This window comes from Martes martes (assembly GCF_963455335.1).
Source record: "Martes martes genome assembly, chromosome: 8".
Lineage (NCBI taxonomy): Eukaryota > Metazoa > Chordata > Mammalia > Carnivora > Mustelidae > Martes > Martes martes.
In genome coordinates, this window is record NC_137895.1 from 78,100,603 (window position 1) to 78,108,032 (window position 7,430).

Here is a 7,430-nt window from a genome sequence, read left to right on the forward strand (position 1 = left end):
TCAAAACATAATTTCCATCAGAAAGCCCTTTAAAAAACAAAGTCCACACTGAGATTCTGAACTTCAATAAGCCAGACCGAATAGTGGTGCTGGTTTAAACCTGGTCACAGGTGGACCCAAGAATTGAATATTAGCAGCAGACTGGGCCTGCTTTCTTTCAAATCATTATCAGAGTTTAGCACAGAAGAAATTGTTATCACAACTTCACATATGAGAAAAAACCCTCATGTTTAGATGGACTAAGTAACTTAATAAGGCTCATTTGGATGCAAAAATAAATGAGCATCAAGTTAACATTAACTTTTAATGCTTGCCATTTTATGTTAATTCGTATTTTTAAATTATGGCTGATTCTTTGCAATCAGTCTATGGCTAATTATATCTCCAACATGTAAATCTGATGGAGTGCTGGGACCAAAGAACAACAAAAAAATATCCAACAAAGACCTTGGAAACTCAGCACTGTCAACTGGTAAAATCCAGCCAGCGTGGCAAAGCTCAGATTCTGAACTTCTGACGCCATTCTTTCTCCAAGATCAAAGCTTAGTTGGCTTAACCACGGAAACCATATCGACGCGTCCTGCTTGCAGACACTTCTGATTTTTTTTATCTCTGGAACTGACGACTCTATCCTAAGACACAAGAGCTGTGCATGAGATAGATGCAGACAGGATTTCTAGGAACCCTCCAAGCTGAAACTGTCTACATAAAACACTCTGGGCTCAAATACGTCTCCCCACCTGACACAATGATTCTACATGTTCTTTAATACCAAACACAAGGATTCTTGCAATTACTAGAAGACACCCAGACCCAACTCTATTAGGGTGTGGGTGTATTCTCATGGCAGACTCTTAGATTCTAAGAGTACATAAAATCACAGCTACCATTTAATGAGCTCTACCTATACTTTGTAAATGCTATTTATCTCACATGCTCTCCACGACAGCCCCCCATGAGAAAACTGAAAGACGCATTACCAAAGCTAGGAGATGACCAAAGCAGAGTTGTCTGCTTTTAGATTCCCATAGATGTTGTTTGCTCAAATTCCAATGCTGCAGATTTCACCAATATTCGTATGTCCGTTGACCATGAGCTTTAGGACTCCAATTCCCACATTTCACAAGGGAAGACATGGAGGCCTAGAGAGGTTAAGCAGCTTACCCAAGGTTATGCCTCCAGCTAGTGGCAAATTCTGAACAAGGGCCCACATCTTCCACCCACTCGGCCATCAGAAGACAGCCTTCCACATCTTCGACATGCATGGAAGTCGCCTGGGGATCTTGTTTCCACACAGGTTCTCCTTCGGTAGGCCTGGCCAGGGCCTGGATTCTGCACTTCTACCAACCACCTGGGTGATTACGATGCCCAGAACCAATGTTCCACACCACGCTGCCATCATCACTGGCAGACATAAGGCCTGAATATGTGCTTCAGAATTTCAGGGAGGGGAAATGATGGTGTGATACTGTTCACTGGCCACTAAGGTGACCAGCTCATCTCAATTTCTCTAGGACTTGTTCCATTTTAGCACTGAAAGTTCCACATCCTGGGAAACCCCTCAGTGCCTGGCAAATGGGATGGCTGTTCCCTCTCTCAACTGGTTTATTTACCACACCTAACAAGGCATTACATGTGGGAGAAAGTATGCCATAAGGGTTAAGACAGGAGGTAGGTGTGCCTGGGTGGCTCAGTGAGTTAAGCTTCTGCCTTTGGCTCAGATCATGATCTCAGGGTCCTGGGATTGAGCCCCACATCGGGTTCCCAGCTCATCGGGGAGCCTGCTTCTCCCTCACCCACCCCACCTACTTGTATTTGCTTTCTCTCACTCTCTCTCTATCAAATAAATAAGTAAAATCTTTTTAAAAATTAAAAAAAAGTGTACAATTCAGTGCTTTTAGTATAGTCACAAGGTTGTGTAACCATCAACACAATCTGGTTCCAGAACATTTGCATCACCCCAAACAGAAAAGCTATACTCATTAGCAGTCACCGCCCCCCCTCCATTCTCTCTTCCCTTAGATCCTGACAATCACCAATCTATTTCTTGCCTCCTCTCTGAATTTGCCTATACTGGACATTTCATACAAATGGAATCCTACAGTATATGGCCTTGTGTCTGGCTTTTTTCATTTAGCTTGCCTACAGGTTTCATCTATGTCGTAGCATGTATCAGAACACCCTTACTTTTTAGTGCTGAATAATTTTCCACTGAATGGATATAATATATCTATCGTATGGCTATATCACATTTTGTTTAACCATTTATCAGTTGATGGACATTTGAGTTGTTGATGCTGTTTGACTAGTATAAATAATGCTGCTATGAATATTCGTGTACAAGTTTTTATGTGGATAAATGCTTCCAATTCTTTCCAGTACATACCTGGGAGTAGAACTGCTGGACCATATGGTAACTCTATCTTTAACCTTTAGAGGAGATGCCAGATTGTCTTGCAAAGTGTTAGCATCATTTGACATTCCCACCAGAAATGCACAAGTGTTCCAATCTCTCCACATCCGTGCCAACTCTTACTGTCCATCTTTTTTATTATAGCCATCTTAGTGAGTGGTAAGTGGTATTTCATTATTGCTCCGATTTGCACGAAATTCCTAACAAATTTTGAACAAAAGGTCCGTAATTTTCATTTTACCTTGGGCTCAGCAAATTACATAGCTGGTCCCACATGGAGCAAAATTATGATAAAAGGAAGGAGCAGCACCCAGGAGCCACAGTCCCTCCTTATTTTCCCCAGAGACAAAAGACTGGAGTATGAAGGAAAGAGAAGAAAGCCACCTGTTTCTGATGTACATGTCAGACACCGGGACAAAGCTGGCTGTTCCTCCTTGGAGTGGACTTACTCCCCTAAGTTTCCTAACTTGCCCGGCCCTCTCAAGCCTTCCCATCTCATACCCCATCAGCCTGAATCCCTTCAAGTGAGAAAGAACCAAGCCTTTCATTATTCATTCAACAGCAGATTGTTATTTGCCTGCCAGGGATGGAGCTCGGTGCTGGGGGTACCATGGTGAGAAGTTCTGAGTCCCAGGATTCTCAAAACTGGTAAAAGGCTTGAATTCAAAGGCCTGGTTGATTTGCCGCACTCATTAAAATTCATCTGCATTAAATTAGTATTCCGTGTATTAATTGATACACATAATTGCTACAAAATCAGTTTCTGATGGACAAGAAGGGGAAAAAGAGTAGGTGGTATTCCATTAGTCAGGAGGGGACAATCTGTTAAGAGGTAACAGAAAATGGGATGTGGAGAAACAGAGAACTTTGAAGTATTTGATAAATTTGCCAAAGAGTGGCCCTGTTCGTCTCCATCTGAGCAAAACTGAGAGCCACTCTGCTCAGAGGTGTTTTTGTCTTGCTGGTGCCTAGAGGCATAAACCTGCCTGGCTGGGGTTTACGAAGGCGAAATTGGAGCATAATTTTTTTCAGTGCCGCCTCTTTCCCTGAAGATTGGTTAATTGAGGTATCACCTCTCAAGAATCATTGAGTAAAACTAATATATTACTTCGCATGTTTCTGATTTCCACCAGGGCAATTATTTCACAACGTGAATTAAAGGGAAGACCGTGCTCTTGAGCATGTCAAATAGAAGGCAGTTTATTGAGGTCCACGCTGGGAAGAGCTTGATTTCCCTAATTTACACATTGGAATTAGGCTTTATTTCATTTCTTTATCCTATTTCTAGAAATGAAATCATAAATTTCTCCTGACAGATCAGCACAGATTAGTTTTAAGTGCTCGTAATTCAGTTATCTTTGGTGTGTCTCTGACTAGCGTTCAGCAGAAGTCCATGGCATAACTTTGTCATACCCAAAATTGTACACTTAACCTTTTTTAATGCCTTGGGATGGTTACTTCCTATCTGGAAAGATCATAAAATAACCTAGTAACAACTCTAGGGTTTCCTAGATTCCTTACAATTTGGGAAGGTGCAAATGGGGTCCTTATGTATTTTTGTGTTTCTGAAGGTCCAGTGAACATTAAATAATACAACTGCACTAGCCAACAACAACAAAAAGTTTATACCAACACTCATGTTCATTGGACATTCTGATTCACAACCACATGTTGTTTCTTGATTAATAAAATATACATATATTAGTCATGACTGAATAAAATCATTTTTTAGACAAAATATTTTAAAAATTAGGTACATGAAAGAGGTGTCAATTGCTTTAAAAAAAAAAAAAAAAAGAAAGTCCCAGTATTGAAAAGTCTGGGGACGGGCGCCTGGGTGGCTCAGTGGGTTAAAGCCTCTGCCTTCAGCCCGGGTCATGATCCAGCATCCTGGGATCCAGTCCCGCATCGGGTTCTCTGCTCAGCGGGGAGCCTGCTTCCCCCTCTCTCTGCCTGCCTCTCTGCCTACTTGTAATCTCTGTCTATCAAATAAATTAAATAAATAAATAAAAATTAAAAAAAAAAAAGAAAATCTGGGGAAAACATAGAACAGACTATGAAACATCAGAAAATTCTGTTCCTTTAGCAGCTATTGCTTTTGAATGCAAAACAACTCAGGCATTTGTCTTCCTGTTTTCTCATCCCTATCCAGAGGTCTTTCTTTCTCCCAGGCACTCCCACTTATGACCTAGAAATGACGACACCGAAGGGACAAGGCTTCCAAGCAGGTTCTTTGTAGGCTGAACAGTCAAAATGACTTGCATTGTTGATATCTGCTTGGTAATATCAGCTGGGACTTCTCTTTTGGGTTTTAAGAGCAACTGTTTCCTCTCCTTGCTGGAGAGGCATTGCCCAGCAGAAAACCCACTGAAATCCACATGGGCACTCTTGCCCCCAGGAATATCTGAGCAAGGATAGCTCTGATTGACTTGGTGCTTCTGTGCTGAGAAGTTCTAGAAAGGACCAGGGTAATGAAACTTCCTGAACATGGTCTTTAACAAATGACTTTCATCATGTATTAGAGGTAAATTCTAGCTCAAGACCAGTCTTATGGAAAAGTAAGTTTAAATGTGTATATCAAAGTCAAGGGGGGCGGGGCACCTGGGTGGCTCAGTCAGTTGAATGACCGACTCGTGATTTTGGCTCAGATCGTGATCTCAGAGTCATTTGGCTCAGATCGTGATCTCAGAGTCATGAGACTGAGATCCGTGTAGGGCTCCACATTTCAGCACGGAGTCTGCTCGTCCCTCTCCCTCCCCCTCTGCCCCTGTCCCTGCTTGTGGGCTTAAGCTCTCCCCCTCTGTCTGTCTCTCTCCCTGCCTCTCTCAAATAAATAAATAAAATCTTTTTTTAAAAAAAGTCGAAGAGGGGCACCTGGGTGGCTCAGTGGGTTAAGGCCTCTGCCTTCGGCTCAGGTCATGATGCCGGGATCGTGGGATCAAGTCCCGCATCCGGCTCTCTGCTCTGCGGGGAGCCTGCTTTCTCCTCTGTCTCTGCCTGCCTCTCTGCCTGCCTCTCTGCCTACTTGTGATCTCTGTCAAATAAATAAATAAAATATTTTTTAAAAAAATAAAAATAAAAAAAGTCAAAGAGATGAGCCATTCCCTCTATATTGAAGATAAAGGAGCAACAGTTTCTTAGACATTCTCATTGTCAAGAGTGATAGTAGTAATAGTAATAATGCATACAGCAAGTGTTTCATTTATACTCTTCTTCCACCATCCACCCAAAAAAAAAAATGAAATGTTTCATAGAAATCTCCACCAGCCATATTTGAAGGACATAAACTAACAAAAGTGAACTCTCATTATCAGCCTTGGCTACCTGTGTGGGAGATAGACAGCGACTCTCCTTCATCCCAGGTGGAGGAGAACCTCTAACTACATGTAGCTTCAGATACTGCAGGGCCAAACAAAATAGAAAAGTTTGAATGCTGTGTTTTCTTTTGTTTTGTTTTGTTTTCAGTTAGTGAATATAGCTATCATTAGGCATAACTCCGTTATTATTTACATCCTGAATTTTTTTTTAATTCTTTATTCTAGAGGGGGAAAAAAAAAATCCACTCAAGTTTTCCGAACAAGCAGGTGACATTCCCAAACTCGTGTGTAGGAAGGTAATTCTGGTGGCTGTGTGAGGGATGAACGAACCGATGGAGAGACCAGAAGTGCAGCAGCTGAGGTGTTTTTTGCAAAAGATGGTGCCAGGCCAAAGCAGAATAAAGGCAGAAAGGGGGAGGAGGAGATAGATAAAAGAGACACAGCAGAGAGTAAAAATCATACGCAGATAGCTGTTGATTGGGGGTGAGGAAGACAGAGGCTTAGGAAATGATGCTAACTGAATAGAGGAGAAAGCCACATAGCGGTAAGCTGTAAAGTCAGAATACATGCTGCGCGGTTCCACAGATGACCGTGAACCCTGCCCACGTGCCTCCGTGAATGGTGAACCCCCACTAGGACCTCCTCCAACGCGTGGGCTGATACCTGCCTCAAAACCAAAGGAGAGAAGCGAGCCCATCGGTGTCCATCCGCAGGAGGGTTCAGGCTTCTGGATCAGAGTTCAGATTGTAGCTTTACTACATTTGACCTTGGATCACATACCCAGAGCTCTCATTTCTTTCCCAGTAAAATGAGATATCACCTTCCTCACCTTCCACATTGAGCTATTTCAAGAATTAAAGAATGCAGGTAGAGCACCTGGCATAGAGCAGGACTCAAGAAACGATGCCTATTATTGCTACTACTCTTGTTCTCCATCTTGTTTGTCTGCCTGATGCCCAGTGGGCCTGGAGCTTACCCTGAGCCCCAAACTGATGGCCTCTGTGCCCCTTCCTGGTTCTTGCCGTCCATGCTGCTCTCCCAAATTAGCCGCCCTCCATGATGTTAATTACTACCCAGTTGCTGCCCCACTGTCACCGGACTCCACCCAACTTGACCTATGAAGTTACTACAGTGACCCAAGTTCAGTGTCACTTTGAACGAGGTCAGAATCCCTGGGCTCTGGCACCATATTGTTCTACTGTTCAGGCAGAGTTGAAAACCCATGACTGGGGATGGAGGCTGAGGCTGTTTTTTGCTCAGTCCTCCTCACCCTGGTCCTGCTGGGTCCTGGCACCCTCCCTTCCCTACTGGCAGTTGTTCTCAAAATATGGTCCCCAGACCAATATCAGCATCCTCTGGGAAGCTACCAGAAATGCAGATTCTCAACCCCACTCCAGACCTACTGACTCCAAAACTTGGGTGGGGCTTAGCATCTGTATTCTAACAAACCCTTTAGGTAACTTGATGCACACAACTTGAGATATATTTCAATATATATTGAATTAAATATATATTGAATCAAATATAATTCAATATATTTCAATGAAAGTTCACACCACCTAATAGCCTCTGCAATAAAATGAAATCACTTGCCTGGGGTCCTTCAAAGACGTTGCTAGCCCCCTCTGCAAACCATGGCTATGGAGAGAAACTGACCAGAGCTATACCCTTCCTCACCCAGGGCAGCGCTCTTAATAGCT